Source organism: Eumetopias jubatus, unplaced genomic scaffold, assembly GCF_037043125.1.
Source record: "Eumetopias jubatus isolate StellerSeaLion01/CBP00866 unplaced genomic scaffold, mEumJub1_p1.0 scaffold_2, whole genome shotgun sequence".
NCBI lineage: Eukaryota > Metazoa > Chordata > Mammalia > Carnivora > Otariidae > Eumetopias > Eumetopias jubatus.
Window position 1 is genome coordinate 129,424,467 of NW_028274808.1, and position 18,640 is coordinate 129,443,106.

The window sequence follows — 18,640 nt, forward strand, 5'->3', positions numbered from 1 at the left end:
CCTTGTTCAAGTTATCCATCTCTACACAAAGGTAATGAAAATACTGTTCTATACCTTCTTCTCTACACTTTCAGGTTTTACACTTTTTTTTTTAATTTTATGATTTCTGGAGGACATAAGCACAAAGTCTGGAGCCTAGTACACTTTGCTTTCTATAATATATTTAATAAAAATTTATAAAACAAATATGTAAGTCACAAACTTCAACAAATTCACACACTACCAGGAAATGTGAGGCTAACAAAAGTGATATGGATAGGAAAAAAAAACTGACTCATTCTGAGAAGAATAGTCAAAATTAAGTTGTTAAAAAATAAAGGAAAAATTCATTTATCCTTTCATTCATCCATACAACTAAAACTTACTAAAACCTACCTGCTAAATATGTATATATAACAGAGATTATAGATTAAATTTACAATATAGATTAATGCCTGCTGTGTGTGTGTGTTTTTGTGTGTACATGCTTGCCAGGAAATGGGAATACAATGATGGGAAAAACAAACATAATCTCTATTCTCATGGAACTTATCATCTAAGAAAAAGAAAAATACTATCTAAATAACCTCACAAATAATCCTAAGGTTACAGTTACCTTAAGTGCTATGAAAGAAAAGTGTATGGCTCTCTAAGAGCTTAGAATAGTATAAAGAAGTGATGTTTGAGTTGAAACATGAAGTTTAGGAAGAAACTGGGTAAATAAAGCAGGAATGGAAGAGCATTCCAGGCAGAGGGAGGAACATGCACAAAGGTCACAGTTACTTTTTATTGTCTCTTTTCCTCCTTGTCTACTGAGCTAAAGCAATAGAAACACCATCATACAGGATTTGTGTTTAGTCTCCTTTGTACTCAAAAGTAAGCCCTCTTCATTGTTCATACATCCAACATTGGTACTGGTGTCTGGCACACAGTGGATGTTCAATAAATATCAAGTGATTTGAAACAAAATTGTTCAATTTTGCAATATATGTGCAATTTTGCAATTTGCTATTGCAATATATGTGTTCTTTCATTCTGAAAAACTGGACAGAGCTTATATCCCAAAAAATAGGGCTTGGCAGAAACACTCAAAATCTATGCAGCTTACAACACAAAATTCTAAGCAAAACCATAAAAACTTTTTTATAAAAATCTTATATGCCTAAAAGGACATGTAAAATTCTTAGTAAAAAAAAAAAAAATAGAGGAAATGCATAAACTTTTTCCTTTTTAAAAAAGATGAAAGTAGATTTGTGAAAAGGGTATCCCTCTGTTGTATTTTGCATGTGCCTGCATTAGTATACTTTGAATTCAGCTATAATTGCTAAAGCTAAATATGAATATGCTGTGGAAAAAAATCACACATGAACCAACTTCAACATTTTACTAACTTAATTCCCAGTTTTACAAGTTTAGGAGCTAATTTATACTATAGAAAAATGCATTGTAGCAGAACAGCCTGTACTTAAATGTCTGGTGCCAACTAGGTACTGCTCACACCTCAGAGTGCAGCAAAGGACACTCCCCAGGCGGGTGAAAGTCGTCATGGAAGGTTTCATGGAGTTAGGCCAGTAATGGCAGCTGAGATTTGCATAAACAGAAAGGATTAAATGCATATGCTGTGTGTGTAAGGGTGTTCCAAGTTACATGACCTTAACAAAGTGGAAGATCTATGTTTGGATTAGCAAGGTGTGGTTGAGTTTACAGAGGGCCTTAAAAGCCAAGCACATAAGTTCATATTCATTGAATAAGGAAACAGAAACAAAACACAGTTTGAAATGAGAAAGTGCCAGGAGAAACACCCATTTAGAGTCAGTAAAGAAAATGTTGCTCGATGCTATACGAAGAGCAAGATTATCAATAAATCATGACAGTCCACTTCTCAGACCTGTTTCAGTATATACTGAATCAACTTTGCATAGGTTGAATACAAATACAAAGCCTTTAATGTGCTAAAATGAATGTATGTATAGCCAACACTGTCTAAATGAAATTGACCTGCAAGTGGGCAAGCATACCTTTCATAATCCAATTTTACATATGAGTCATCCCTAAATTAGTAAGCATAATAACTTGGCATATTAGCCCCTGACATGAATTTTTTTTTGGTTGCTCATGGGGAAAATGGCATTTAATTGACAAGGTTGAAAAGTACACAGTTTCACTCTTCAAATTTACTTATCACACAAGCATCTAGTGGAAGTGGCTCTTCCACTAGAATTAACACACTTAAAATATAAAGCCTCCATCATTCATTTTCTTTAAATCATTCAACTGCCTAGCATCTCTTGCACGTAAGACATCCTTAATAAATAATTACAAAATTAATAAGGAACAAATGAATGATGACCTCTGTCTACAAATGCCAATAACTGATCCATGATAAGATATCTCTGGCCAAAGGAAAAACATGTATACATCAACTTAACATATAAATCAAAAAGGGCTTTTTAACATAAATCCCTTACCCACTCTGATGGTTAAACTGTATGTGTCATTTTGGCTTAGCTATGGTGGCCAGCTGTTTCATCAAACACTAGTCTAGATGTTACTGTGAAAGTATTTTTTAGATGAGATTAATATCTACAATCATTTGACTTTAAGTAAAACAGATTACCTTCAATAATGTGCATGGTTCTCACCCAATCAGTTGAAGGGCTTAAAAGCAACAACTGAACTTTCTTGGAGAAGAAAAAATTCTACCTCAAACTGTAACATAGAAATGTTACTTCAGTTTGTAGCCTGGTGGCCTGCCCTACAGATTTCAAATTTGCCAGCCTCCACAATCACATGAGCCAATCGCTTAAAATAAATCTTCTTACATATAAATGATATAGATATATACACTAATGGTTCTGTTTTTTTGGAAAGCACTAACTGATTAACCTCTCCATTTCAAAAAAAAAAAAAAAAAAACTAAAATCACCTGCATTGTTAAAAGAAATTTATACAAGACAGATCCCATTATAAGACATTATATTAATTTATACATGTGTATATGTTTGTACACACACGTACTTAACAAAGATTGATCCAAGTATTTTGACTTAATGTCAAAGAAATTTTCTAGTAAAAAATTTTTTAATATTTGTACAAACTCTTAAACTGGTTTTGATGGGGGTGTGAACTGCATTACCTTCTTTTATTGAAGAAGAAGAATGTAATCATAGCATCTGTTCCTGACCACACTCTAAATCAGAAGCAATCATCACTTTTGGTCCCCAAGGAGTCCTAGTCTGGACTGAGTGCTGAGAATTCCTGGAGTTGCACTTACACAACACAAATGCTTTGTACGATTACTAAAATTTATCCCTTTCTCCTAACAGTTTCGTTATAAACCACCAAAACTGCGACCACACATACTCGCTCCTCAATCAGTTTTAAGATAACTTTTCTTTTCAACAGATTGAAATACTATTTATAGGAATATTTCATCTCTAGTATTACTAAAAAAAAATTGCTGTAGTGGTTTTATTTTCTTTAAAGATTTTACTTATTTATTTGACAGAGAGAGACACAGGAAAGGAGGGAACACGAGCAGGGGGAGTGGGAGAGGGAGAAGCAGGCTTCCTGCTTCCAAGCAGGGAACCCGATAAGGGGCTCGATCCCAGGACCGGTCCTGGGATCATGACCTCAGCCGAAGGCAGACGCTTAACGACTGAGCCACCCAGGAACCCCTGTAGTGGTTTTTAATTCATAAAATACTGATCATATTATTTGGCAAAGAAAATACTATTTTCTAAACTGTGAGTTTATTTAAGACGTTTACACAAAACTGCTTTATTCATTTTTTTAAATTTTAACACTTTTAAATCCTTTCTTTTAAATCTAAGTTATTTTGAATCTATAATATTTATGTGAGTTCTATAACTAGGTTCCCAAGGGGGGAAGGAATACTAAGAAATATAGCTTTTCTTTTTCTGCTTCATAACTGGAACATTGCCACTGATAATAGGTGGAAAATAAAAACAGGGAAGAGAAACACATGATGTCCAGGATAGAAAGTACATATACTCCAAAAACATGAAAGGTAGAAATATAAAGTGAAAATATCCTCCATGAAAATTCCACACAACAATTTCCTATAGCTCATGCCCCTGAAATATAGGGAATTTCTGACCAAAAGAAAAATGAGTAAGCTATTTTTGAAATATTCTTATAAGGGCAGATTTATACAGGCACATAACTAACCAACATCACGTAAAAGTAATCAGCAAGTCATTACAAAACCAGTGACAGGATGTCCTACTGTAAATAAGTTTCTCTACAATGATGCAGTCACTTAACTGCCACATTGGACATCCAGAGCAATGCTATGTGCAGGGGTGGAGTGACGGAAACAAGCACACTTAGTCTTTATGGCAGTCCAGGAGGTCACTAGAGTGGCTACAAGAAAAAGAAGTCTATCAACTTCCATTCTCAGAAAGGACCAAGGATATTATGGGAACTAAGCTTCAGGAGGAGAACTACATACGTCTCATTAACCAATATATACACAGGGCCTGGTACCATTTGTTTACTGAATAAAAGAACCTGTCAGCCTCATGTGACCTCAGATTTTCAGACATACCAAAATGGGGATCTAGGCTATGGGATTTGAGAGGAGATCCCATATTCCAAAGGCCTTAGAAAGTGAATGTGGTGTGGATGTTCTGGGTTCTGTTTTCAGCAAGTGACAAACCAAAGTCTCCTTTGACCCTACCCCCTGTATCAGCCTATACTACTACTTCTTACCTCCTTAAACCTTGCTAATCCCCTAACAACATCTGCAGCATATATACTTCCTGGTCCTTTCACTTTTTTTCAAGACTTTGAGCCATTTTAAGTTACTCGGTTCCAAGTGAAGAACCAATTTTCAGTCTATGAAAAAGCCATGAAGAGCAATATTCAAAGTGAGCCTGGATAGTGATTTAGGATAGTGGCTAAAACAGGGAGTAGTTCACACAGATGAACAAAATTCAGGTCACTCTTAAGCAGTATTCATTCATTTATCAATTACTGGGGATCTTCATATCACTGATTTAAACCAGTTGCTTGAAAACAGAGTAAAATACAAAATTCTTGTCCTCATAGAGCTCATGATCTAACTGGCATAAAGCACAAGCAAGCAGTGAATTATGATACTTTAAACAGAGATGTGACACCAAGAAGAGGCTTCTCGCATAGGATTGCAGTAGGTGTACTTGAATTTACACTTGAATTGGGCTTTGAAGGGCCCACTAAAATAAACCAAATGATGACAGGTTAGTCACTCCAAGTGAATGACGCAGTGTCTACAAAGACAGGCTCTAGGATTAGCAAAAACAAAAACAAAAAATATTTTGCACAATTTTGCAAGAGGGTTTCAGCAAAGCCTAGTACCCTGGATAGCTCCCCTGCCACAGAGGTGACTGGAGACAACGATATTATACTGGAAGGGGCGGGGCTAGAGGACCTCCCAGAACTTAAGAATTACCAATCTGTCCTATATTGAAATTAAAACTCTTTGGCTTTTAAAATACCTCATTCATTCATGTCCTACATAGACCTCTGGGGCTTTGTGCTTTCTGTATCATCATCCAATGAGCTCAGGCTCACTACTCCTCAGGAATATCCTAGGTGGCAATTCCTTCCTTCTCTTACTAAAGAGTGAACGCTGTAGTGTCTTTATTCCTTTATCCCTTCAGTGTTTCAAGCAGTGCTTGGATCTGGGACACTCAAAATTCCCTTAGGGATGCTTTGCATTAGACTGTTCCTGTAACCAACTTAGACTATCCCATTGTAGAGCCCTTTAACCTTTCAGAAGCTGCACTGTGTTGATGAAGAAGGTGGTATTGAGGGGATCCTCAATACCACCATATTTACACATCGTGTTATATTGTAGGAAATACCTCGCAAAGTTAATTTTAGCAATAATGTCGCTGTAAGTTTATATGCTTGTTATACACAAATTTCTAATGATTTTTTAATGGCCCAATTTAGTGATCTATGTTTTTAATAATACTCCTTCAGGAAGTGCATTCTAACTTTAAGTAACTCATTTATTAACGAATACTTTTAGTGTTCCTGCGTCTTTGTGCATATGGATACAATAATAAAAGTCAAAACAAAATCAAATTAACTATCCTTGAGCTATCTTCCCAGTAGTTAATATCCTTTGAAAATTCAGGAATCCTGAAGTACAGACCCATCAGTTTTGTAATAATATAAATTATTATAAATATAATATAAATATCATATTTAAATAATATATATAATATATAATTATAAATATAAAAAATAAATTACACTTATCTACATTTCTAATACTGACTCTGAACTACTTTTTCCTTTCCCTAACTGTCTCACCTGATGTTTCTGTATACTTTGTTTTTCCTTTCAAGTCTTTCTTAAATTTTCTAGAGAGTACTATGTGTTAGAAAGCATCACTCACTAAACATATTTCATATATTCAGACTTAATGCTCTGGTAATTTGTATATCTATAAATAAACAAAGCCAAAGAAACAAACACAAAAATAGTTTCTAAAAGAAGAATTGCCTAAAATGTTAAAGCCCACATTTCTTTACTTTTGCCATACCTTTATTCATGTTTACTTGTTTGGTTTTATTTGTAAACCTAATAAAGGTTTATGATATATCATTTGCTGCAATTGCCCAAAACAAACAAACAAAAAAAGCCATCATACGACAATAACAACTCATTAACAGAATCACAATATTTAACTACTTCCAGGCAAGAGTTAATTGCAGGTAATGGGTACATAAGAAATATGACATGTTAGTCTGAGTTTGCTGGATAGAGAAGGTTTATCACTAAGACTCCCATGAGAGTTGAATAGGGTTAGTTCAGCAGTATCTGAACACAGGGATACTGCTAGTTTTCATTAATGAGTAAGGAAAATCAGAAAATATATCACACCATCCTCAGTATGTTTCTTCAGCTGTTCTATATTCCAAACATATCATCCAAATAAGTTTTGAAGAATGGAGAAGAGGCAGATCATATTGAAATTAACATGTGACTAAGAAAGGAAAATCAGCAAAACCCTAAAGAATGCATATGCATATTCTACACATCTTCATACACACATATCACATTTGGGTACCAAACAAAACATGGAAGAATGTGTTTTTCATTTATTATGGATTAAGCAATTCAGGAACTTTAGGAACCCGAGAAGGTACATTCTTTTTGAAACAGACTGACTTATACATAATAAGCATTTACAAAATGTTTCTTGTCAATGATGATGATGAGGTGCTCTATCATGCAACACAGCCGGGTAAAGGAAGATTACACGTAGCAAAATAAGGTAGTCTGGTGATGGTCAGAACCTCATAACAGACTTGCACTAGAGTCTGGGAAGTGCTATAGAGACCTAGCTATAAATACTTCCAGGAAGTCCAACCAGCCTGAGTATCTGGGAGCATGGCAATGTGCCGTAAGTAGCTGGCAACATGGAGGCCCAAGAGTAAGTACTGGAGATGAAGCATACTTCTAAGAGCTGGTGATATTTAGGGACCCAGAAGAGTGATATTTTGGGGACAGTCTGCTGGCACATAAAAGGATTCAGAAAATGAAGTGGTTTTAGATGTAGGATCCCAGTCTTTAAAGAAATAAAGTAGGCTCTGTCAAAAGAAAGTCCTTGCTCAAATGCTAGGAGAAATGGTGACAATTGGGCAATTTATCAAGATGCACAGAAAAATACTAGGTGAGAACTCAGTTTCAGCTGTAATAAAGAAGCATTACTATAAATGTTAGATTAGGCTGGACATAAAGAGTGGCTGATGCTAAGTCCCAAAGTGTTGAGTTAGAAACCAGTCAATCTTCCTACAACATAGAAGGATTAGTCCTGAATCAGGGGCAAGACTGAGGCTCCAGTTAATGATTAAATGATTCCAGCAACAGAAAAGTTCTGACAAGAGCTACAAAATAGGCTGTAAGTAAAATACTCAGTTAAACTACTGATTTTTTTTCTTCTTGTTGGTATGCATCTATATCTACTCATGTTATTGACTGATGCAAGCACATTATAAAATATAACTTTGTACAGTCCAGTAAGAGGGCTTCAGAATAACCAAATTCAACTCTTTAATTATCCATGGACTTCTACAGAATCAGTCTTTAAATATTTTCTTTGCTACAAACACTTGAACATTGATTAAATCCACATTTAAATAAATAATTTGAAGATTAAAAGCCAAAAGAAACTAAGTTGATACTAACCTGTTATCATACTCCCTTGCTTGAACAAGGTACCCAAAGCTGTGTCAACCTTTTCAGAAGATAAGCTGTATATCTCCAAATATGGAGAATATGTAATGTTTGAACATTCTCTGCATACACTCGGTCTTCAAATTATACTTGTTTACATCTTAAATTTTTATTAACTAATTGGGAGAATCTGACCAGATGGGGGTAAGAGAATTGTGACCGAATGGCAGGGAGGGTGAATAATAACAGTGTTGAAAAGCACAATAAGAGGGGAGCTTCAGCCTTGCAAGAATTCCATCACTTGTTCAATCACCCAAAAAACAACAGCATCACTGAAGAGGGTAGCAACAGCATAGGCAATGCACAGAGATACTGCTGAGCCCTGAGTTAAATCAGGACTAAAGAGAAGATACACTCCTTCACATTCTCTGTCTACTGGTTTCATAATTTCTGCATCAGTGTAATTAAAAAAAAAAAGAAAAAGTTTGGTTTAGCTAGCTTGGCAGACCATAGAAGACAACCCCAGTTCCTCATTTCTGAAACATATACAAAAACAACTTTACAATGTTAGAAGAAACACATATAGAGTGCTTATCATGTAAGACATTCTCAGCACATTAGAGCCATTGTTGTTGTTAATGAAATATATCTCATCATTTGCAAAATAGAAAGGAAAACAGTACCTGTATTTACATATGTCCTAGGACTCCCCGTGTTTTAAAATCTTTTTTAAAGTATCTTTCTTTGGAAAAACATAAAACGTCTTTAGGATGATGGCATAGGGTTACTCAACCAATATTTACTGGGCATCTAGTGTGTGTTAATCTTTGATGATAGAATACTGAACCAATCACATAAATACACATAAAATTAAAATTGCAGTAAGTACGCAAGGTAGAGGAATATAGAACTAAAACAATATATAATGGGGCAAGTGATGTAGCAAAGGAGGCCAAGAAACGTTTCCTTGGGGAAGGGATTATTGAGCCCCTAACTCAAACAGAGAAGAGGGCTGAGGTAGAGAAAGAGAGGCAGGAAGGGAGGGCGAGAGGAAGGAGAGGGAGAGGGATACGAAAAGAGTTACAGGATGTGAAAACAGAAAATGGTCCAGCTTTGTACACTGAGCATATTTTTATGACTACCAATAAGGCCTAGCCTGGGGTCTTTAGGGTCTAGTTAAATTCTACACTTTTTTAAATTGCTTCCCCAATCAACAGCAAAAATATGCATGGGAATTAAAAACTCATTTAATTCCTTTCTTAAATAATTATAAAGTAATACATACATACAGTTAAGATGAAAATCTTCTGATGGAGAGTGTCATACTTTCCAGATCTAAATAGTTAAACCTTAGTCATCTCTAACAGCTGAAGAAAGTACTTAGCTCCAAAACAGGCGGAAGACACAGCCTTCAAGTTTCACTATAACACTCTAGGTCAGTAGTTCGCAAACTTGAGAGTGCATAAGAATCACACAGAGGTCCCCAACCTAGAATTTCTGATTCAGTTTGTGGTGGGATTAGAATTTTAAGGAGTTCACTGCAGCTGCTGTTCAGGGAACCACATTTTGAGAACTACTGGTCTGGTTTAAAAATTTGCCATTCGACAAGGATGTGGAAGGGGAACCCTCTTTCGTTGTTGGTGGGAATGCGAGCTGGTGCAGCCACTCTGGAAAACAGTACAGAGGCTCCTCAAAAAGTTAAAAATAGAACTACCCTATGACCCAGCAATTGCACTACTAGGTATATACCCCAAAATTATAAATGTAATGATCAGAAGGTGCACCTGCATCCCAATGTTTATAGCAGCAATGTCCACATTAGCCACACTACGGAAAGAGCCCAGATGTCCACAAGATGAATGGATAAAGAAGATGTGGTATATATATACAAAGGAATATTACTCAGCCATCAAAAAAATGTAATCTTGCCATTTGCAACAACACGGATGGAACTAGAGGGTATTATGCTCAGCAAAATAAGTCAGAGAAAGACAAATAGCATACAATTTCACGCATATGTGGAATTTAAGAAACAAAAGAGATGAACACAGGGAAAGGAAAAATAAAATAAGATAAAAACAGAGAGGGAGACAGACCATAAGAGACTCTTAATCATAGGAAGCAAACTGAGCGTTGCAGGAGGGAAGGTGGGGGGGGGGGTAGCTAAATGGGTGCTGGGCATTAAGGACGGCACTTGATGTAATGAGCACTGGGTGTTACATGCAACTAATGAATCACTAAATTCTACCCCTGAAACTACTAATATACTATGTTAACTAAACTGAATTTAAATAAAAAAATGTTTAAAAATCTAACCTATACTAATACTGAATTTAAAAAAAAATAAATAAATCCATGGTCTATACTTACCTGAGAGGGAAAGCTTTCCTTCAGAGAAGAATGCCAGCCAGTAAATACAAAAAAATAATCATAAAATCACACTTCCCAACCCCAAATGTTCTATTTCAGGTCAGAATCAATAGATCCCAAAACCACTCAGTGAAAAGTTGTTGGGAAACAAGATATTCACATAGTTTTTAAAAAATAACTAATATACAGTCTGCACTTATTGTGATGAGCATCGGGTGTTATATGTAAGTGCTGTATCACTAAATTGTACACTGAAACCAATATTATACTGTATGTTAACAGGAATTTAAATAAAAACTTTAAAAAAAGAATTTGCCATAAGTTAATGTTTCCTTTAAATTTTATATTAGTATCAGAACATAGTTACAGTGTTCAAAAATTTTAATCAGCTTAATTAAAATTTAAAAAGTGTTTAATGCAGTGTAAATATGCAAAACCAAAGGCAATATTTTAAATTAATCTAGGTAGAGGGCTAAGCATTTGGTCAAACAAACTGTGTCCATCAATGATTCAAAGCAGAAATCTTTCTTAAAAAATTTAATATCATACAACAGACATTAGTGAACAATTTCAACCACCACCTACCTACCTTTCTTCCTTCCTTTCTTTCTTCCTTTCGGCCATTTTATTTAGCTCACATGAAAACAGCTTAAAATGCAATACAGTCCTTTAAAAATAAGAACTGATAATCTCTTGGTACTGTATCAACTGCAGTTTAGATTGGTCACCTCTATATTTTTATATTATATTTAGTTTAAGCTACTTACTGAAGAATGGTTCATTAGGGTGTTTTGTATCAATTTCCCCATCTTTTCTCACTGCTTCCCCCACCTCAGACTTCATGTTTTATTGTTAACTGACCCTCTTGCATAGTGAAGATAATATTTCTGATAGAAGTATATGTCCTCAATATAAAGCAAACATATTTTATCACAATCCAATAGGGAAATAATGCAGAAACTGTCAGTCATACAGTAGGAGAGATTACATTATCAAAGTGATACACCTGTGACATATAGTCTAAAACCAAACTCAAAAGACACCAATTAACAGATAGCCTGGTTTATACTGTTACTATGTTGGAAATCATCCCATTCCTACATGAATATGAAACTGGTGATTTAATAGGCTTTTCACTTTTGTAATAATTCTTATCTATTCACTGTCAACAGAATATATATATGAAAATCTTTTAATCTACCTAATCTGAAAGTAATTCTATTCTGTTATCTATTGAAAGTCATACCTAATATTTGTACTATTTCTTTACTGTCACCATAACATACTTCTAGGGTGTCATATTGAAAAGACAGGCTCAAAGTCAATTCAGATGTTTCCTCTTGTGTTCTTAAAATGAAGAAATTCATTTTAGACAGTTTTAGGTTTCTACAAAAACAAACCTATATACAAAGAAAAAACAGCTAAGTTTGGAATAGTTAGAGACAGAACATGCTCTTAGTGTTAATACTGTCTATTTTACCAGAAGATAGTTTAAAAAATCTTTAAAATCACTACAATTCTAAAAATTATTCCCCATGAGTCCTGCATCCTATTTCTATATTCATGAAAAATAAAGATATATTAACTATTACGTGTGTGCATTCTAATAACTTTAAATAAAAATATTACAGAAAGTTATTTAATGGATTATATATTTTATATAAAGAATAAATATAAAGCATTCAATGAATGCTGACTATTAATATAGCTATTCTTTTACATATCGTTCTATTTTCCTTTAGAGCAAATCTAAGGAGAGTTGGTTAAGGATGTACCTCAAACACCTCAATATAAAGGTTATCCCTACTATCTTTGATACTAATACCAAGTACAACACTTTCATGTGATATGGTATTTTTAAACATTTTGAGTAAGTATCCTCTACAAATATATTTTGAGCATTTTGTTCACTAAAAGGCAATATAAAATCAAAGATTTGTAATCTTAGGCACAGAAATTCAATTAATTTCAAAAATAGAGTATACAGAATGTTTGTACATCAAAAACCAATTCACCCTGCCCTTTCCACAACAAATTCAACTGCTCTGTAATATCTAAATCTATTTCAAACAAGCTTATTTCCCCTTATATCTTTCATTCTTTTCTATAATTCCAGGAGACTTGCATCTTATACCTCATAGTTTTATCCACAAGCCATTAATCCTATTTAACCTTTAAAATCAAGACCAAGCAAGTCTTACCTACCCCTGAAGCCTTTCAGACAGAACTCAGTATGAAATGTTATTGTTATGCTCTGAATTCCTGCAGTCCTTGTTAGATATGCAATCTCTTATTGTGATGGGTTGTTAACTCTGTTCAAGCATGTGCATCAGATTTGTCCCAATTGGAGGGTAAGCTCCTGAAGGGCAGGGAGCAAGAAGTCTTAGGTTCCTCCACAATGCCTAGATAGTACATGGCACATGACAGCCCTTTATTATGAGTACTATGCTGAGTAATAAAACGCAATGAAGAGTTGAATAACAATAAAAAATAAAAAGTTTTTCATTTTCTACTGAGTTTCATGTAAATTAATATTCTATAGTATAAATAATACATACTTTAAAGTAGTAAACAATTACTGATTCTCTGACCGTGTCAAAGAACAAAATATTCGTAGATATGACTTCTTTATGATTGTGGTAATACAATTCATCAAGTACATTTTTAAATTTCCCATTATATCTCCAATCCAATGATTCAGGAAAGTTAAGGTAGCAAACCTCAGAGTGGGGGTCTCAGTCTAAGTCCTAATGTAAAATACAAAACTACACATGCTCCAATGTTGAAAGTGTATCTTATTTTCTTAAGTAATCTCTACACCCAAATGGGTCTGGAACTCACCACCCGAAGAAATCAAAAGTCGCATGCTCTACTGACTGAGCCGGCCAGGCGCTAGGAAACTGTATTTTAAACCAATATGAATCTAACTAAATCAAAATAACAAATCCTTAACTCTACTTGGTCTCAAAATGAACAGGACAGTTAAGGAAAGCTACTTTCACACTGAAAACAAAAACAACAATCAACAATTGACATGTTTTGATCAAAGTACTGAGCTCCTTAATTAATACCAAACGAAGACAAATCACTCTGACAATAGGTTGACCACTTCTCTTTCTTCTCTGTGAAATTAATAAAGGAGTGGTTGGAATTTCAACGTTTTAAAAACACTGTGCTTGGCAGGCCCTTCCAGACATTCCAATTTAAAATAATAAAGATCCTGTCGTACTCTCTCAGTCACAACCCAGTCCTAGGTTACTACTTCTAAGAACAAATTTGCTAAAGCGTAACTGGTAGACACTGTGCCAAGTCATCTCTAAGCTTCAAGTTTTGTCTTCGGAATTTGTACCTGTTATAAAGCAAACAGAAAAAGAAACCGAAAGAAATTGTGTTGCAGCCTAGATTAATAGTATTTTAGGTCTTTCCTTAATAGTTCTTAACTAGTAGTAATCGATAAAAACTCACCTAGGTGTCTTGCTTCTCTTTCCTCCCCAAGGCCTTTAATAAAACCAGCTTTACAGTAAAACGTGTGTGCATTATTTTTAATAGCCTTTCTTGGGGGTAGAATTGGGAGAATACGTGTTACATTTCAATGGGGAGGTATTCAACTGTAAAATATGAAAAATGAAAGCTACTGAAACCAAGTAGGTACTTTGTGTCTTGTGGGTCCTATTGATTGGCCTTAAGATGTAAGAGAAGTGGAGAACAAGTACATAAAAACATTAAAAGGCAAGAGATCAGTGTCTTCTAAGAAACATTTCTTCCTACCTGTAAAAAGACAAGTGCTTTCTGACTTCATTGCATATTCCAGATCCCACGAGAGGGAGAAAAAAAGCAGAATTGCTTCTAATTCTGAGAAAGAAGCGGAGAAATGCGAGAGGAAGAGAGAAATGAAAGAGGGAAGACGAGAAGGAGAGAGGGAGGGGGAGGGACAGAGAGAGAGAGAGAGAGAAGCTCAGTATACACTGAAGGAAACCCCGAGAAATTTCACAACTCTTTGCCATAAATAGCCTTTCTTCTCACTCTGGATACCTCCTCCTTTACATCAGCAAGCTCAGCCTCCACGAGCAGAGAAGCACCATTCACAAATCCCTCCGTCACCCCTTCGCGCAACCCTACCCCTTGATGGCACCGCCTGTACGAGTCCCTGGGACACAAGCCAAAAGCTGAGGGGGCCCCAGGGTTTCACCTCAAGGCTGATTATCTTTTCAGGTGAGCCAAAGCATTGATTAGTCATGAGCGCGAACGCACACGAATGAGCGTGCACACACACACACACACACACACCCCTCCCTGGAGCCCTTGACGCGCCACCACAAAGCAATTTGTTCACACTAAGTCGCTGCCGTTCCTGCCGCCGCTGGGGAGGGTCTCGCCTCCAATCCAGGAAGCTAGCGCCTGAGGACCAGCAGGCGGACGCAAGAGGCAGTCCCGGCTCGGGCACTGCGGCTCCACCGGGAGCCCCGGGCTCCCCGCCCCCCCTTCCTCCTCCTCGCCGCCGCCCCCGCCCCGGCGCCCGCAGCCCCGGGCGCCAGCGCTGGCCGACCGCCCCTACCTGCGGGACACGAGCGGTGAGGGAGGGGAGCGGCCCGGAACCTGCGCCAACTCTTGCCTCTGGCCGGCCACGCTCCGCTTCGCCCTGGAGCTGCGACCGCGGCCACCCGGAGCAGAGCGCTCAGGAGCGCGGAGGAAAAGGCCACGCCGCGCGCGGGGAGTCGGGGGCCGGCAGCGAGCGGGCCCGTCCCCCCGCCCACCCTGCCCGCAAGGCCAGGTCTCCGCGCGGCGCACGCCGGGCCCGCTGCTAGCGCCCCGGGCCTGGGCGGGGGCTGCTCCAGGGCGACCCGGGCACGGCGCGGTCACCTGCCGGGCAGTCACCCCTCGTCCGCCGGGGTCTGGCCCCGGCGCAGCGGCGACGCAACGCGCGACCCTCCGGGCGCGGGGGCACCGGGGGCGTTACTACCTTGAAGGGCTCCGCGCCGCTTGTTAAGGCTCCTCCCGGGCACTCAGAAATTTATGTCTTCGGGGCACGGGGGTGTCTTTCCTGGTCCCTTCCTCTGCCCTCCCTCCCCTTCTCGGCTGTTGGGCTCCTTTTCTCCACTCCCAGTTGCACAGAGTCGAGCTGCGTTTTTTAATAATCCTCCTTCTCCTCCTGCCTGCGCCAGCAGAGCTGCTCTGCCTGAGCCACCGCTTCCCAGTCAGTCATGTTGAGAGAAGGAGAGAGAGAGAGAGACACGGATTGGCAGTCGGTCGGCGACTATTTGTGGTGAGAGAGAGAAGAGCAGAGCAAGAGGAGGGCAGGGGAGGGACGTGGGGAGGCGCTTCCAAGTATGTGAGTGCGCGGAGTGTGACTGTGTGAGGAGCGTCGGATCCACCTCCACGGCAGGCCGCGCTCCCCGACTGTGAAGGAAGGCGGCGGCGAGCGCGGCCTTTATAGGGAGTGGGGTGGGGGGAGAGTTCCTGAGTGGGGGGAGGGGGGAGGCTTCGAGGGCGGTGCCCAGCCAACTGCGTCTGCTGGTTGCCACGCGCGCATACTCATACATTAACGCGCGCACACCCAGGGCTGGCCCGTTGCTGAGTTTTCAAGGGAAGCCGTTTCCGACCGCGCTGACTTGGCTTTCCCCTAGCCCATCCTTGTGCGTGTGTGGAGTCCAAGTGCTTTGGTAGTTCAAAACAGAAGACGGGGAGTCTAAAGCAGTGCGAAAAGACCTCGGGGATGCTGAAAATGCACTGTATCTTTTCTCTCCAAACCACCAATGTTACCTTCTTTCTCTTCCACCTCTCAGCGAGGAAACTGTGAGGTTCTTTCCCCCTTTTTCCTTCTCACCCAATGTATTCATATACTAACATGTCTCCTCCCTCCATGGCAGCAAGGAAAGAAACCTGGCTTCTTTCCTCTAACCAAGTCACACTTCCCAGGAACCATTTACAGCAATCAGTTCTGTAGGATAATAGAAGCATTAGGACTGTGACCTGGAGTGGAACCTGTGTTCCTACACCTAAGGTCCTCGACCACATGGTAATTATAAACAGAACCAGCTACCATTTTGATATCATTTGACTGATGGCCCCTGAAGTAAATGTTGCAGCTTAGAGATGGGGAAGACTTCAGATGCATGGTGCTATTGCTTACCTGATTTATTTGTCCTGATTCTCTCTCCCGTTGTATTGCCTCATTTCCTTTCAGGTTTGCACTGGGTCCTGAACTCTTTCCCATCCATCCCCTTCTTTATATACACTCCAATATATTTATGTCTAGCAGGCAATACAGCAGATGGAGTGCATTTAACTGTGGGGCGGGGGGACATTTTTTAACCCATTCTGGTGCCATGTCGGATCATTTCTAGATAGATAATTCATCTCCAGTGTTAAGTTCGTACACCTGACATCACCTCCCTAACTAGCCTTCTGTGCACTTTGTGATCTGGTGCACTACTGTGTTGAGAAACAGTTTCTAGGAATCTATCTAACTGGCCACAATCTGCTGAAATGTGAATGTATTGGGTGTAAAAGCAAGGTGTGCTTTTTGAATATTAGTGGTTGATGTGTATTTTGGCATGGATACAGCCCTGATTTGGGGTGACAGCTATGGAAAATTCTTTTTTTCATAAATGTGACAAAAGAAAGGAACATTTCAGTAGCTGGGGGAGAGGTGGAAAGGTTGATAATTAGTCTCTCCTTAGTAGTTCATGGCCATTGCTATGTTCACACGTTTTTTTTTTTTTCAAATGCTTACCCATTATGTATTCTCCATGTTACCGTTTTGACTCTGATTTTCCTTTCCCCTAGTTTCTTCATGCCTCATACAAAGAGTTTAGAGTCTGTTAAAGTACATTAAAAGTGGCTTAAGCATATAATCGAGAAAAAGCAGCAAGGCTGGGACCAGTGGACAAATATATCAATAACATATAAATACAGGACATTTTAGCTCCTTTGATTAAGCATTGAAAAATACATGTACTAACAAAGGATGTTGGGATTTAACGTGTACATGTCCTTTGAAAAAAAGCTATTATAATTTCTTCAATTTTACAGACCAGGAAAGTCATATTTGGGGAGGGTAGGTAGTTAACGTTAGGTCACATACAGGTTAATCTATGCAATTGGAGCTCAACTTACTCTACTCCCATTCAGAACCCCTGGTTTAGTTGAAAGTCTTAACAGTTTCTTTAGCTTTTAGATAATTATGAAATAAGCTGATCCATAATCCTGTGGCATTTTCCTTCCATCTCCCTCCTACTTTTTCCAGTACAAGAAGGGATTATAAAATATTTATTTTTTAGAGTTAGGCAAGGATTTAAAAATCTTTAGTTGGACTTATAGATGAAAAATGTTAGGAAACTTTTCTCCAAAGTCCTTACTAAAGGAATCCCTCTATCACCGCAGAAGAAAATTCTGTAGAAGAGATATTCCTGATCTGAAAATTTGCACTCTGCCAGTAAATATGTGGGTTTTGTAAAAGATGCAAATAGACATTTTTCAAAAAAGTTATTTCCCCTTTAAGAACAATGCTCAATAATATTGGGCAAGTTTTTGGTGCTTTTTTGTCCCAAGTCTCTATTTAATAAATTGTCATCAATAATGATAATTTAATAGTGACTCTATAGTGCATACTTTTAAAATTATACATTTGACTAGATATTTCAAGGGCATTTTTGGTAACCACAACTGATTGTAATTTTCACACTCTCAATTGCATTCATAATTAGTGAGAACCATGACAATCTGTCAATTGCCTTTATTCATTAAGGTATTAAAGAAGCCAACATTTCTCTCTTAATCTTCTAACAATTTTGCTTCCGACATAAAGTCTAGAATTCATATACACTACACCAGAAAGACATATGAAAATATACAACCTAAAACACTTCTGAAAAGTTGATTCATTTAACTATTTTGTTTTTTTTTTTTTTTTTAAAAATCTGTGCTGGAAACCGCATTTATAAATTCTAATGAACAACATTTCAGAAGTAAATGAATTATTCTCTTTCAAGATGATTTAATGTTTCGAGTAGAATTTCCCACTTTGCTACACTTTGAATGATACAGTTTTTGTTGTGATAGGAAAACAGAAAGTTAATGACTCTTTCCAATTTGT

General features: G+C 37.9%; 1 protein-coding gene across 1 annotated transcript in view; it reads right to left on the reverse strand.

The window, feature by feature from the left end:
* Positions 1–15,785, reverse strand: part of CCSER1 (coiled-coil serine rich protein 1) — a 723,573-nt gene extending 707,788 nt beyond the window's left edge. The window contains exon 1 of the mRNA XM_028117742.2: positions 15,506–15,785. The gene's annotated coding sequence lies outside the window, so the exon portion shown is untranslated. The remainder of the gene's footprint in view (positions 1–15,505) is intronic.
* Between the last annotated feature and the right edge of the window lie 2,855 nt (positions 15,786–18,640).